The sequence below is a fragment of the Paralichthys olivaceus genome, chromosome 13, assembly GCF_024713975.1.
Source record: "Paralichthys olivaceus isolate ysfri-2021 chromosome 13, ASM2471397v2, whole genome shotgun sequence".
Classification (NCBI taxonomy): domain Eukaryota; kingdom Metazoa; phylum Chordata; class Actinopteri; order Pleuronectiformes; family Paralichthyidae; genus Paralichthys; species Paralichthys olivaceus.
Window position 1 is genome coordinate 11,379,577 of NC_091105.1, and position 16,950 is coordinate 11,396,526.

Consider the following 16,950-nt stretch of genomic DNA (forward strand, 5'->3'; position numbering starts at 1 on the left):
CATCTTTGTTGGATCACTTTAACAAATAGGCTCTTTTCTTCTCTCTTCATTAATCCTAAACGAGTTAATGTGGATTTAACACAACTCTGGCAAAGGTCAGATTAAATCAATTCTTGGTAAGGCCAGAGCTTGGTCCAAGTCAGGCTGGGGAAATACAATAAGAAGCAGCATGATGACCGGGGTGTGAGATGATCTGTCAGCAGCCATTAGCGGTCACATCAAAGCCTCAATGAAATCAGAGTCTTGCTGAGAGCTGTCATTATAGGGCTGTTTGAGAGGCTGCAGGGCCAGGTTCCAGATCTCCCTCGATTCCACAGTGCTCTATGGGGACCAATACATCAACCGCCGCTCCTACTATTCATTCCGTTAGGCCAAATTCACACCTGTTTCTGCGACTAATTACCAGACAATAAGGTGAGAAAAGGAGGCATTTTAAATTCATGATGGTATCACAGAGGTTATTTAAACCACTGCTCCACAAGTGTCTTTAGTGCTTTTATATCCTGTCCTTAGTAAGGCGCCCTCATAATTTCTTACACAAATAAAATAAAATAATATGCCTTTCCTATAAATATGCTTGTTAAACCTTCTGTTATACAAACTCTCTTTGCTTTTGTACAACCATTAACAGACCTGAAATTCTAATTCATAAATACATGCTTGCATAATTCACCAGGAGAGTTCAGGTGTCACACATGCTGATTTAAGAAAACATTTAGCAAAACCGTGTTGGTGGCCTTTGCAGTGAGGAAAATCATTTTCTTTTTAGACCAACAATAAAGTGGTTATGCAGGTTTTCATTGGTGAACCTTCTAAAAAGGTAACCTCACTTTGCCAGTAGACAAGTTTACCTTTCTGTTCCAGCTGAGAGTAAATCATACAGCTCTTCTATATAGAGGGTTTCTTCTACGATTCCCCCACCCCACAAACATTGGTCTGGATGAAACCACTGACCACTGGTTAGCAGATAAACTGCTCTGCATCCTGAGCCGCCTGAGTGAGCTGAAAAATAAATCTGTCATCTTCCCCTCCTCTAGTTGATTCTTTCAATGACTGAAGCTCCATGTGAGACACTGTAAACATGTGTTTTAAAATTATTTGCATTCAGTCTTAAAGGTTCAGTGTGTATAATTTAGTTACATCTAGTGGTGAAGTGTAATGTCATAGCTGAATACCCCTCATCTCACCTCCCCTTTCAAACATGACAGAGATCTTGTGGTAGCCTTTAGTTCTCATAAACATTTAAAAGGTGTTTAGTATGTCCAGTATTCCAATGCAAAGAGCCCATTGCTAGTACAATTATCAGTGTTTTTAAATGTTTGTGTTGAATATTTTTTATGTGTGCCATGGTGTTTTTTGCCAGTTTGAGACTAAGTTGTGATTAATTAATTAATTGTTGTGCTATAACATTAGTCATTAGTAAGCCTATAAGGATAAGCATTACTACTAGTTGTCCCCTCTCACTGCACTAGGTATAGTCAAAGAATAATATCATCTATTTTGCTGCCTTTGCAACATTGTTGTTTCAGCTATGCGATGGTATGGCAGTAGCCTATATGAAAAATTCATATCACATGGGAAATTTATAGCAGTATACAAGATGAACTGAAGTACTGCTCAGCAATACTGCAGGGTCATTTGGATGTAGGATCGAAATTGATTGTACCATTTACAGACTTAAAGACAAAGGGCAGATGTCTTTGGGTGTTTTTTTTTTGTTCAGTGTGGAAGAGGTTGTTGTAATATTGACCATGGCGGAGGAAACAGTAGCTCACAGGGAGTCCAGTGTGGCTGTCACAGGTACATGCTTGACAGGCTTACACTTTAAAAGTCCCTATGCTTTGAGCGACTGTCCTCTCTCTCCTGTCTACCCCTTATCTACTTCCCTCAGCCCCTGCCACACACACACACACACTGCTTTTCATCACCCATCACACAATCGTGTACTACAACAACTGTCTCCCTCGGCCACCTCTGTTCCCTGCCCACTCAGGGAAGATAACGTGTTTGATGGCCAAAATCACTGCACAGTCTACCTTCCTTGTCTCCTCAGCAGTGGGCACACCACAGCCCAAGGGTGGGGTGGGGTGGAAGGGGGGTTGAGTGAGGGACATGTTTGTATTGCTCAGTGCCTTCAGAAGAGATTTAATATAGCTGATATGTTGTTTTGTTTGTTGCTTTGTGTGTCGCTCTTAATTAGCTCCATGGACAAACAGAATGTGCCCCCTCAAAGCCAGTACAGCTAATCAGGAATGCTGAGGAGCCGGAGATGAAGAACAGAATGACGCTAACCTCAAAATGTCAGCTGGTGTTGCATTTCTTATTGTTTATTCTCTCAATTTCACACACTGGTGTGCATGATCATGCTTAAGGCTCTTTCCATATTTGAACTCTGCTTTCTAGCCATAGCTATTTCTTATAGAATTAGTTGGGTTGGGAAAGAAATTAAAAAGGCTAAGAAAGCCTTGTGGCTTTTTGTTGAAAGGATGGAAGCTCATTATTGGGAAACAGACTGAACCTTGGCCGCCCACACTATTCATTTGGGGAGCCATGAGGCTCATTATCCTTTTGGAGAGTCCACAGGTCAGAGCAACACAACCTGCCCTCTGCAATCGCCACAGCAACAAGTCCAACAGAACTCAGAGGTGATGTTAGATGGCATATTACTGTCTTTTGCTATTATCATATTTGCTAGTCAGCCAAGCCAACAGGAGATAAGATGGATAAGATGAGGGGGCGGCAGCTGCCAGTCACTTTGAGCGTGGGTGACTGATTGTGATAATCTGTTTAGAAATAGTCCACAAGCTCTTAAAAGTTGCTATTACAAGTCTTGACTTGGGGCAATTTCCAAAAGCTACATGCATTCAATGAAAAGTTTTGTCCTGAGGAAAAATCCACTTTGATGAATAACAGTATATTGTAATCAAATTGTAATTACTATAGATTCTTCCATATGCCAAAGTTGTGGATGAGTTAGAGGGCCTTAATGTGACAATGATACACCTGAGCTGATAAAAGACTTGACTCAGGCTACTTAGTCATTATATCTGAATGAGCAATACAGATAGGAACCTGTTCGGACTTTTTCTTTGTTGGGTTGACAGATGACATATTTTCCCGATTGTAACCTGCATATAATTGACTAAAAACTCTCCGGAACAACAACAAAATGAAAGTGAAATCAATGTGAAAAAGAGAGTTGCACATCAAACCTCATATTTTAAGTGGTAGGCCTATGTCAATGTAGAGATTCTTTAAAAACACCATTAGAAATAGTGTTAGAAAATCTCCCAATTTACTTGATCTTTCTGCTAAAATAGTCAGTGTTCTTTGGTGTGGACCCAAGCAAAGGGCCCAAGCAGACTGATTTACAAGATGCACATAAATGACCCAGACTCCATCCATCTTCAGGGTTCTTGCCTCTATGGAGCTCTACTTTGTGAGCATGTTTATGACTGTAATGGGTATGAGAGCCCTGATAATGCTCCCGAGAGTCTCGCCCACACACTAAGAAGTTAATATTATGGTCTTACAGATGATGAAAAGATAGGATGCACAGTTTTTATAATCCACCTGCCAAATCCCATTCTGAATCTGCTCCTTCGAATCTCCAATTGCACCCACTCTGCTCTAGTATCTGTATCTCAGGTGTCCTGTACCATGTGCCCCTTGAGTTCTTTGGTGGACATTCTGCATGCCATGTATCACAATGAAGAAGCCAATCTTGCAATGCTCCTCTTGCCATGTTCTCAATCTCCATAGTAAAGCTGTGTGTTATAGACTTTGCTAGTTACTAATGTACTGTCCAGCCAGAGACACACAGCTCTTTAAGACTCATGGGTCCTCATCCTTAAACTGACATGATATAGGTTTCTGACATATAGTTAGCACTGTCAATACATTTTGCAATCTTGAATAGTTTAATTGTCAAGAGTTGTTCATCTGTGAATCTTAGCACGTTTCCACAACTTTAATGGAACAGAGAAAATTATATTTTTCTGTTACTCTGGCAACACAGCTTTTTTGTATTTCACCTGTCTTCTGTCCTTGGGTTAAACAAATCAGCAGCAGAGTTATGCCACTGGCACCAGCTGTTTTTATCTGCTTGTTGCTATTGGAAATTATGGCACTTAGACTCAAGGGCCCTTTCTTAGCCTTGGTAGCAGTAGCTATCTATAATGTGCCTCTTGGCTCTTCTATATATCCCTGCTAACAGTATGGCCACAATCTGCCCTTATAACTAACCTTACGATAGCCCCCTTTGCGGGTCTGACCGAAGGTAAAGGGAGGAAATTGTGGTTTGGATAATGTTTATATGATTCCCGCTCTCGCTGTCCTTTTCAGCTTCCCACCCTCTTTTTCTGAGTCCCATGGCTGACTGATAATGAAACAAAGCTGCCGTCTACTCAGCTGTGTGTGAGTGTCACATGTTGTGCTTGAAGCCCCCCCCAGTTATGGTGAATCATCTGCGACAGAGTAACTGGAGCACACGGTCACTCTGCCCCCTGGTTCTGCCTTGCCAGTGCTGAATCCATCGCCTGCCCAGGGAGAGTATAGAGAGGGCAGGCAAGACTTTGCTGATATCTCCCCTCCCTCTCCCCTAAAGCTTGAGGAGATCAAGCCTGCATGGGTGGCCCTGTCTGAGACAGTTTGCTCTTAATTGAGTTGCTCACTCAGCCACTGGCCCTGGGGGACACCTCTATGTCACTTCCTATGATTAACCTAAATTTCATCCATCGTCCAGGACCGCTGCCAGATCTGGTAAGGCCATGAAGTATGTGTTGAGACACCCACAATAAAAGAGCAAGGAGAGGAAAGGAAGAGGGGTGAGCAGAGGGCCAATGTAAGATTTGATGATGGTGGCAGAATAAATCCACCAATTAATGTGCACATCTATACATAAAACAGAAAAGCGAGGATGAAGATAATTAGGATACCAGGTAAAAGGTCCAACTTTCCTGCCTCAGCAAAAGCTATACTGCATTGATATCACACAGTCTATATTGAGTTGGTCAAGTGGATTTAAAAATGGCCTCTTCTCATACCAAGTTCAATTAAACAGTACTGGTGCAGAGCAATTTTTGCTTTTTAGCTCTGGCCAAGCTCCAGTGAATACAAGGGTAATATATGGGGCTTTCTGTGAGTTTGTCTTTGACTAGCTAGCTCATTTCCTCAGTAAGTAACAGGAGATCAAACACTGTGAATGAAGAGCCATTCTGTCCAGTTCTACACTGGGTCAATCAGACCTTCCATTTATTGCCACTCCAAGAAGCGATATAAATCACGTCAGCCAGCATCGACCAGGGCCTTATTCATGAACAGTAGCTCACAACAACACATGGATTTGCTGCTGTTTTTGATCAATGTGAAGTTATTTAACAGCTTTGATGGGCAACCATTGGCGAGTACTATTGTTTTCCTTTTCACAGGTTTTCACAGCTTTTTCTTGTGTTTGCTCTCACTTGTTTTCTTTCTCACTTGCTTCCTTTTTCATGCCTATTTTGTTTTCCAAACACTTGTGTGCATCGGCAGCCCTCTCGCTGCCAAGGCACTCATGGAGAAGTGATAGGCATGGGGAGTCTGTGGGCCAGCAACCATGAAATAAATATGGATGGTCATGAGTGAGATGAGCGAGGATCATCTGTTTTGCCATCTGTTTGTGCGAGAGTGTGGATGTAATGACTGTAGTCCTGCCTAGCCCAGTGAGCCCTGCGTTGTTGGGAAGGCGCTTGACAGAAACGCACACTTACTGGGCCCACAAATTCATACACACACCATGCGTGTACATCATTCATGCATGCACACACACAATTTCACAAATAAACACCAATCTTATTGTACAGTTGTTTCCCTTTGTACAATAGAAACCAGTGCCTATGCATAGAGTCCAGCAGTGGCTTCCCTACTAGGTTCAGGTACAAAGCCCCGGCTACTGCATGTGTTCGACTGCCCTGCCTGTGAGCATCTGGCCCGCCTTGGCCATTAGTCATGACAGGTTGACAATTGCCAGGCTGGATTGGTGTTGGTGATTGTTCAGCTGGCGGTGTCCTAGCATGTGACAGTCTGTTAGTGTCTCCGCATGAAGAACAACGTGGGACTTATGTTCGCAGCACTTTGGGCATCGAGGGGAATAAAAAGCTGCACCAATCCAGCAACACCAGCAACTCCCCCACCACCACTCTGCTCTGTCCCCCAAGCAGACAATCCTCTTTTTTCCTTGGATGGCTTCGTCGCTGAGGGCTGGTAATAGTATGAGTGTATGTTTATTAAAAAAAAAAGAAAGAAAGGGGTAAAAAAACAGGCTGTTGAATTATACATATTCCTTATGGAGGGTGACACAGTAGGCGCTCTCAGAATCAATCTTGACGCTTGGATGGAATCATAGAGCGCACAGAAAATGGCAAACATTGCTGTGGCTCAATGGCCTGATGCTCTCATAAATATGTTTTTATGGCCCTGAATGAGTTGGGGCACGGGGATGTTTGGTGCTCATAAAGGTGTGTGTGAGTGTGTGAAACTGTGCAGCATACTGCTTCATACTAGGGGGTATAAAACATTCCTAATTTAATTAGCTTATACGATATGAAAATAAATAGAATGTCAACCATAGTTTAGCGTGTTATACATCATAAATCAGGAGTTCAGTGTGAGAAAAGGACTTGATTGTTTATATTTGATTGTTTCTCAGTCTGTCTCGCAGAGGATGCTATTACTATATACTCTACTGACTATTTGCACAACAAAGTTACAAATACATCTAATGCAACACTCTCAAATCAAATCCTGCCTCATTTACGAGATCCTCTGTGGAAAAATTGAACATTCTGCTGTCTCTGATTTTTCATCCATCCTTTGGGTTAAGTGTTGTCTTGGGAACTCAGAGAAAAGCATGCGGCTAGGAGTGGAGTGGGGTGAGGGAGACTGTTAAGAGGCTCTTGAACTATAGTCTACTGTCAGTGGAGAGTGCTGAATGAGAAAACTGTCCGAGAGGAGAAAAGAGAAGCAGAAGAAGCAACAGCTTCGTGGCTGGGATGATTTGTTTTGCTTGTCTACACCCCCTGAAGCTGCCAGGCTCCACTATCAAGGTAATACACTTGAGCAAAACTGAGCATAGCTCCATACCATGCACATCATCATGGGATGGGTGAGTTAAAGCAGCTTTACCACTTGCCACGATGTAGCTTTTCTGCTCTCTGGGTTGTTTTCAGTGTCTGTTTGTCAGTTCCCAGTTTCTTTTGTCTGATTAGGAATTTCACCATGTTCTCTTTGGTACAAAAAACAACCAAGCAGCCATCCCTATTCAGCTGTGATGTTTTTCTCCCTCATTCAGTTTGAAGCTACACCAACTGGCACTCTCTCTTGTTTTTTCATGTTGTCCTGGCATTTAAGCTACAGCAAAGCACTTTGAAATTCATGGCTCAAAAAAAAGTTATATCCATCCCCACTGATGTGTGGTGTCCACAGGACACAACGCTATGTTTTGAACCTGTGTAATTTGCAGATCAATGTTGACCCTGTCTGCCTTATACCTTATTTATCTCCTGTTTCATTGAACCTCAGGGAATCACAAAGACTGCAAGAACTCAGGCTCTGGATGCTTGTTGTGTGTTGATGCAAAGGGAGTCCCATACCTCTTCCCTGGCCGTCTTAATGCCCTTTAGCTCTCTGGTGATTCACCTGCCAATAATCGTAACGTGCTTCACTTTCACGCCTTGTATGCTCCAATAAAGATTAATATTAAGTTGAGGATTTAAATAGCAGAGGCCGAACCTTGGCACCAGCTCTATCCCTCGCTCCTCAGATGGCTAGAAATAGCCAAGATCTGGCCCAAAATGTCACAGGGAAATTGGGATTAAGCTCAGCTTGATGTTGCCCGTCTCTCCACTGCCCTGCGTTCCACTCACACTTTCCCAGCAGCACTTTCACATCTTTGTGGGTCACATCACAGAATTCCTGTCATCAAGGGCGGCGGGTTTTAACGTCAGGGACTGTGATATCTCCTCCCCAAACCCTTCCCTCTCCCTTTTCCCTTTAACCGATAACAGCTAATCCTTGCCTCGTATTAAACTGTGACCAAGATCAATTAAAACCCTGCCTCACCCTGATGGCAATCTCCCTCTGCAGCAGCCAATGGTGAGAGAAGTTTGTGTGTGTGTCTGTGTGTGTACAGTATAAGAGTACACATGTGGATGTGCCTGACTGTCTGTGTTGAAGGAGAGAGCCATAACAGAGAGCCATCTCCATCCTCTTCAATGGGTTGCCATCGGTTGCCAAGCCTCAGGGAGAGCCTGCCATTGATTTCCATCGCCTCTTAACAGAGATGAAAGACAATAAAAAACAATAACAGAGATGATCACAACACTGTTGGCCATTTGTGCGTATAATGATTATCCATATCTTAATTAGTATTCTTCCCTTTGTTGTAATCATTTTTATTCAGCACTGGCCTTATCATTGTTATGAATTCTGTAATAAAACTGTATAATGCTTAAAGTGTTTATATGTGTGTTTGTGTGCTGCTCAGCTGATACAGTGCCAACAAATGTGGGTCTGCACCCTACATTGTTCCTCCCTCTCTTGTTTCTCTTTTATTGGATCAGTCCAATGGAGATTTCTTGCACAAAGAGGATTCTCCCTGCCTATTGTTTTTACTTAGAAAGTTGAGTGTTAGTGGCCAGTATTTTCTGTTGCGTATGGTTTGCCAGTTTTATGGTGCGGAGTTGTTTCCAAAACCATTGGCATCATACAGAGACTGGTTGGCAGAAATTGAAGGCTTGGTCCTGGGGTGCCAAATGTGCTTTGGCGTGTGAGATGGAGGGATGGGTAGTGTGAAAGTGGGGAGGTAGAGAGAGAAAGTCAGGAGGACAGGGAGGGGAAGCTGGTGAGCATGGTGGCAGGACAGGGCGGGAATAGAGGCGGAGTGGAGTCTCAAGCGTGCAGAGTGGCTGCCAAGCCGACTGTCATGTTAGCCACTGGGACAGGCTGCTGTGGGCCTCAGGTTGTTTTGGTATGTACATCAAAAGGACAGGCTGTGAACATGAAAACACAACTCATTTTCCCCATCTATCGCATCTTTCGCCTCTCCCTCACTACTTTTTTCTCTTGCTCTTAGGCTCTTTTTTCGTCTTCTTTCCCACGAGAGGCACATCCAAGGTGCTGCAGAGTCTTTGAGCTCAGGAGGAGAGACAGCATGCCTGCAGGGTTGCCACGACAAGTGCAGGAAGGACCCAGTAGAGGATAGACGTGAAGAGGTGGCCAGAGGTCTGGGAGACACAAGCCTAACTATTGTGTTGTCAGAGGTGACAGAGGAAATCTGTCCACCGTATTTTCAGCACAACAGATGACCCAGAAAAACTAGACACACGCTTCTCACTGCACCACAAACCCAGAGGAAACTGCCATCTGCTGCCATTTTCACCCTACTTCAATTGTGTCTGTGTTTCGTCTTTTACACTGCTGTCAGCACTGTTTCAATTACATCCTGCAGCTTATGTCTATAGTGGATTACTCCAGCTCGGTGTTCCCGTGTAAGGCTGTGGGTTGACTTGTGTTTGTAGGCTATGCAGGGCTTTCTTCTTTTATTATAGTCCAAATACAATGGCATTCTTGGCCTGCAAGCAGTTCCCTCCCCTCCGCACCGCAGTGTAAGAATGAAGTTGTGAATGATCCAAATCATAACAAAGAAATCCAATTTTGATTCCTTAATGTTTTTGTTTTCTTTCCCTTTTTTCTAATGCATTTTTTTATTTTTAGTCGGTGGGGCTTTTTCTTCTCCAAGATTGGCTCTGCTTAGTTGTGACCTAGTTTATTAAAAGGGGGGAGTTTGGCCAAGCCATGGGAATCAGGGGCAGATTAACTTTCTGTTAGTTCTCCCTAGCACGGCTCCATATGTCAAGAGCTGCCGCTGTAAAAAACACAAGTCACTAAAAGAGTAAAATAATTTGCAGGGGTGAATTGCCTGCTTCAACTAAGAAGCTCCTCCCCAAGCATGAACAAATGGAATGCTGAATTATGCTTTGCCACAATGATGCCACAGTTTAGTTTCTCAGCCTACACTGATGGTTATTACAGAATATTTGACTGTGGCACCACAATGATAAATGTGCCCTGCATCATCAGGCAGCATTGCACGTCTCTAAATACAATCATGTTTTCAGTTTCTCACTTACTTTGTGAAAACAACACATGGAGATGGTGTAAGCTGGAAATAGCATTGCTATAACAAAATAGCAATTACTCTATCATTGCTTCAAAGGAGAAAATTATAAGAGAGAATTCATAGCTGGTCTGTCTTCAACCCACAGTGTATTGTCTCCATTATCAGCTAACACTGCTAGCCATGGAAATGTGTGGGGGAAAACACAAAGCAGCTCAAGAAGGTCAATCACAATTCTTTCAGTCTCCACACACATCCCTGTAGCCCTGATGTGTACTGTAATTGTATTTCTGAGGAGGTGCACACCACAGCATGCGGCTGTGTGTGGGGCTTCGTTAAGAAGTGAGTGGCTAGGAGAAGGAAACAGAAACGGATTGTATCGCTTTATTAAAATTGTATTTCCAGCTGGAAGTCATTCAGGAGTCAACAGTCAACTCCAATTTCCAACCACAGTCACTTTCAAACACAATCCGTGCCAAAAAACACAACACACAACGAAGTGAAGGAGACGTGCGACTGATTACTTTCTGATTGGGTATAATAATATGCATTAGTGGTTTACAGCTTATTGCTGTTTTTGAGCGATGGGCTTAAAACATGTTAGACCCACCTTGAGTCATCTGTCATCTGCCCTATATCTTCATTGTTTACCTTTCCTTGTGTTTTTCTGTGATTTAGCGTAAACACATCCATGTTATCCACAGCCTTGCTTGTAATTAAGCGTATTCAGGAGTGATAACCTCATTGAATCTCCAAGCATTTACAGGGTTATCCGACTGAAGACGGCTTACAAAAGAAATCTGGGATCAGGAGTAAATGACAAGAGGATAAAGGGATAGGAGATAGGAGACAGTAAGGAGGGGAAGAGTGTTCTGCTTCTTGTCCTTCAGATGGTGGGGGCTAGGTGGTTATTTAAAGGGCTATGAACCATCTTGAAAGTGTTGGTTTGAATTTGTTCTGTCTTCGAGAAGTGCTGTGTGGATTCTGTATCAGTCAGGAAATGCTGCCTCTCACTTACTCAATCACATGCTCACACCAATGACCCAGTAAAACTGTAGCGTCCTGATCTGGGCTCATCCCAAGTTAAGAGGCAAATCCTTCTGAGCCTCACACATGGAAGGCCTGGTTACTTGCACACACTGGACACAGAGGCAGATCAACACCAGTGAGATGACTACTCTGATAAAGCAGTGCACATCTACACTCCTGTAGACCAGTTATTTCTATCTTCTTCATATAGTTATTTCTATCCACAATAATTCAATATTTGCTGATGTAGATGCTGCTACTATTGCTGTATTGTTTGTATACAATACTTTTTTATATTTTTACTAACATATATATATATATATATATATATATATATACCATGTTCTGAGATATAAGCAGTAGGTGGTTTGAACCCAAATAATGTGAGATCTTGTGTGTGCAGGAGAGTGTCCTGTAGAGAACAGCACACAGGCTGACTATCAGCCGCACAGGGAGGGATTGGGCCCATCCACCCTTGTAAAAATTAACAAATCGTCTAGCTGCATGACATGAAACAGTTTGCTAAAATACATTTTATGTCATGATATCAGGCCAACAGCCAGTGCTTATGGATAACTCTGATTTGGAGGGCTCCAATGTGGTATACACAACGTGCATTCATTTGCTCTCACGCTGCTACAGTCATGCCAAACAGCTACAACAACTAAACGCAGGATAAAAATATAGTAATTTCGGATGTCTAAGGGAATAAATAAGCAAACCCCATTTCTACTCATATGGTCAATTGTAGTGTGATGATGAATTCCAAAAAGATCCAAATGAGTTTCCTGATTATGTGCACACATTTGCATGGTGACACAGGATGGTCACATCATGTGTATAAGATGCTCAGGATGGACAAAATGTTCCCAAACTAAATAGTCACTGGGAGCAAATGCTATGTAATGTGGTGTGATTTAATGAATGCAGAAATAAATCCCACACTCACAGTCAGAACACACACGAGCACACACACACTAATCAAGACTGGTGAGTCCTGCAGGCAGATCACTCATCTATGTCTCTGCCTGTCATTACCTGCTCTGCTTCATGCGAGGGCAATCGGGTAAAGCTGCCCACTGCCTCTGCAGAGCATTACTGCAGGGCCCCTCATGGTGGTCGCCTCCTCCCCGCCGCTGAAAAACTACCCATGGCTACTTTTAAACTTGTATCGGATGATTAGACTTGGGTTGCATCCCAGAACACCGCTCAGCCCCAGCAGGGATTCAGCGGGGAGCATCGCAGCCAATGCATAATTTCTCAAGATGGAGGGACTCACACTGAGCCAGTGAGTCCCTTTCCTGCAATGGAAGACAAGTGAAAAGCTTATTGGAGAACTAAATAAGACAGTATTGAGCAGATGAGAGAAAAACAAGATTGGGCCTTTTCTTCTTGACTCTTTCAGGCAGACGGACCAGTTTAGTGCAATATCAATACATTCACATTATTGATAAAGAGGAGCAGGATATTTCCTTTCCCCTTATTCGAAGGGAATAAATCTCACTACCCTACTCATGTCTCCCATTTCACCTGCTCTCTACATCTTCTCCTTCATCTCCCTCATTCTCCATAAAGGGATGCTCAAAAACACACGCTGTAATTCTCTCTCCTCAAACTTATCCACATCTTAATTAAAGGTTTTATGGCTTCCCTAATTTTCATTTTGTATTCCTCTTTGGTTATCTTATCTAAATGCTATAATGGAAGGCAATTTTCTAAATCTGGAGAGAAAAACGGCATTTTTGGAACAACAGCAACGGCATAATGTTATGAAGATATTTGTGGGCCTCTCTATCTGCCAAATGAGGAGATTGCAGTCTCTTTCATCCAGTTCTAATCAACGCTGAACATGTGTGGAAACTAATGGTGTTTTTCTGTTTGGAAAATAGCACCCGCTTCACCTCTGAGTGGGACAGTGTTCTGGATTGAACAGATTATAGACTCAGCTGTACATAACAAAGGGTCAAACATACAAAATGTGCATCTTTTATATTTAATGGCTTATGAATATTTAACTGCCAGGGTCACTCAGCAAAAAAATACACAGTGGAAATCAATAAATTGTTTTTTTAAATGGAAACCTGGGTAAAGCATTTAGTCTCACCAAAAATACTATAAATTACCCCGAGCTTAATCTCTTGAGCACTTTGCCAGGAGGAAAAAGCAGTCATTCCTGACAGCGTTGAGTGTGTGAGAGAGTTTTTACGCCTGTGTGCACGGCTGCATATGTGTGTTCTTTATTTTCTGTTGCGAACCCTCTGTTGTGCCTTTTGCACAGTTGACTGTACTTTTTTTGGGTGTCTGTGTGTACAGTGCATGACTTCATTCCAGCAGGATTTATGTTTACAGTATGTGTTTATGCAACTATAAAGGCATCTTTCATTCTGCCATGCTCATAAATTTAATTTCTAAGTCAAGAAACATGAAACAGGAATTAAAAAACAGACTTCCACTGTGACTGGATATGCGCCAGCACACTTTCAGCCAATTTTTTTCTCCTTAGCTTTTTTCTTTATCCAACACTAAAACGTTTTAACTGGGGGTGATTGTGCAGACCTATCTGCCAAGGGTTTTAGGGAGAGCAGTGGTGTTACCATGGTGCTCGCACCCCTCTCGGGGCTGTAAACAGGAACCAGTGATTCCCCATTGGGATAATTTTGCATGCAGGTTGGAGAGAGAAAGCTGCTGGCCCCCCAAACGCATTCCATCACCATCACCCTAAGGGTCCACTGCTCGAGCCTTATTTCGACACATAGAGGAGAGCGGGGGACAGAGAGGTTTGGGGGCATTGAAAAGGATGAGGATGTCAGAAAAGGAGAAAGAGTGTTTTCAGAACAACTCATTGAGATGGATGGGAGGAAGGAATTATCAAAGAGATACTGAAGAAAACAGATGTGGTGAGTCGTGAAGGGAAGAGAAATGGAGACCTATGTGTATGGAAACAGTCTGAATTTGAAAAAGGTGGAGTGGGATTAAATGCTCTGAGGGTGTCGCTTTCTGAATTTACATACGAGCAAAATTCTACCCAAGATGATTGCTCCTCTGCAGCCTGAGGGGGAAAACTCTTAAACATGAGATTTCAAAACTGAGCCCAAGACGACTATAAGCAGCACAATCTAACATCAGTAGTTCCTCCAAGAAAATGTTATCTTACCACCCTTAGCGGTCTCAGTGAGACCCCATACAGAGTCCTTGGTTAGTGATGGGGCCATAGTGATGAGCAGTCACGATGCAGTGTGGGTCTGAAGCAAACTCGTGTAGCTTAGAAGCTGGTGTCTTATCTCAGGCCCAATTTTTTTTATTTACTTTTCAGAGTCCAATCCTTTTATCTGTGATCTAACCTGCAATGACGAGATAAAGCTGTGCTGACTTTTCCATAAATGCCCTTATCAGAGTTGTACAAGCTCTCCATTGCCAATGAGATGGGCAGGATGATCACTTAGCATTCAGTATGCATACCTTCACCTGCGCTGCCCTGTGTTTCACACACTCTTACCCACAGATAGAAAAACACACAAACAAGCGCACACATACTCCTACAGTACATGAACTCATAGACAAAGCACAGAGGCACACACACACACACACACAAACACACTTTTCCACTTGTGTTGCTGCGTCTACAGGCTATTCACGGTAATAGCTTGGGCTTTCAGCCCTAAGTGTGATTTTTTTCTGTTCCAATCATACAATAGCGCCTGCTGAGCTGGCAAGTAAGAATATCAAACAGCAAATGAAATTCCTGAGAGCCGTCTGCACCAACACCAACTTGTAACATGAATTTTTTATCATTTGGTGTGGTAATATTACCTCATTAGAGTACTGAGGCAGCCTTTCAATAAGCGTGGTCATTCTTCCTGCCAAGACGGGATCAGTGGTTGTATCTAAACAGCTCACTTCACCTCCCACCCCCTAAAAATTCAGCCCCACACACTCATAACATCTTACTATTCGTGGATTGCATTAAAATGTAAGGAGCACCATGTGTGACATCTAAGATGGAGATGTATGAAACAAAATATTGGGGATATTAGTACTTTGTTTCATGCATAAATCAAATATAATCGATGAATGCATTATGCCCTCAACATGCTCAATATTTCTCTCACAAACAAACACAGTCTTTCCGTCTATTCTTGTCTGCTCATCTGTCTACCTGACACTTTTTCATTCATCGTTGTTCTTCTGCTGGGATCAAAAGGTACAGACACAGAGCGAGGTGGGTGAGGGGTGCCAGGGGTAACCGAATTTACACCCTGCAATTGTAATATCTATACAAATATTCCAAGCAGGTTTTAGAAAGTCTAAGTCACTCCGGTCTGGTGTATTCATTACTTCGCCAGCTCTCCAGCCGTATGCTCGCTTGCAGACAACAGCTGCCAGCTCTTTTGGTGGGTTGAGCCCGGTCTCCAGGTGGAGTCAGGAGAAAACACCAATTTCACCCGGCTTCTATTTATTTGTGGGATGAAAACATCACAGGTTGAGACACTGCAAATCCGCAGCATCTAGCAGGTGTTCAGCACACGTGGTAAGGAAGGGCTAGCAGGTTATTTATTAATTTCTCTGGGTAGGAAAATATTTACATTTTTTTTCTGCCTTGTTTGCTGCAGGAGTATGTTGTTGTTTTTGCCTTTTACTTTGTCATTCAGTTGTGGTTTTTATAACTATTTTCACAGCAGGAAAACCACGACATGAATGAAAGTTATTATATGATGATAACAGCCAGAATACAGATTTCAGAAATGATCCAGGATAAGGAGCTAGTTTTTAAGAAAGCAAGTAGTATCCTGGAACTAACTTAAAAGGATAATTGGGGGACTACAAAGACATCAATTTTTTTACTTTTTCAATAGTTTACTTTGTGCTTGTTTGATTAGCTCTCAAGTTTACTAGACACATATTTAAACAGAAATAAATAAATAAATAAATAAAATGCAGGTGATAATGTGATTCAGATGTTAACATGTCTACATAATGCGACTATGTTGGAATACTCCACGTCTTACTTTGATTATTGCTTATTCTGAGTATGACCTCATTCTGGTTAAGGTCATCAAAAAAATGCTCTTTACATGTGTGTCTTATTTAGATTATTGTCTTAATCAGGTTGATATCAGAATATTGGTGTCCATGTAAATGTGTCTAGTGAGACATCATCAACAATAACACTCAATCACTGTTGCTGTGCTTACAACACCTGACTCTGGAGTTTTCAAGCTCCAAAAACAGAGACTTGGAAATTGTTTTTGGTCTAAAATACTGTTTTTAAATAAAAAATATAACTTGACTTTTGACAGTGATGGTAGTAAGTCATGGAGTTTTTATTGCAGGGCAAAAATGGAAGACGATGTCATTTGTATGTTGCTGAACATGTAATATAATACATTTTGAATAAATCTGACATTATATGTTGTCATATCGCCTATCTACATCACTGTCCTTTTTTTCCAGAGCAAAAAAATATGGATTTTGCAGAGACGTCTCCCCCAATCTGTTCATGTGACATAACTATATATTTATATATGTTTCAATGGGTCCTAATCTACATTGCACAGATTTAACATGAGATACATGGGGATTTGAGCAGATCAGCAACTGTTCAGAGACAGAAAAAGAAAAAAAAAATCATCCCAATATCAAGTGCAGAGTGGAGGGGCGCTTTCCTCATAATCTTTCTTTGCATGTTCATGTCAAATAGTAACAAGTCCCACATCTTTCTGCTCTCATAAGCCTTAAATCCTTTATCTCTGTTGTTGCTGTGTATG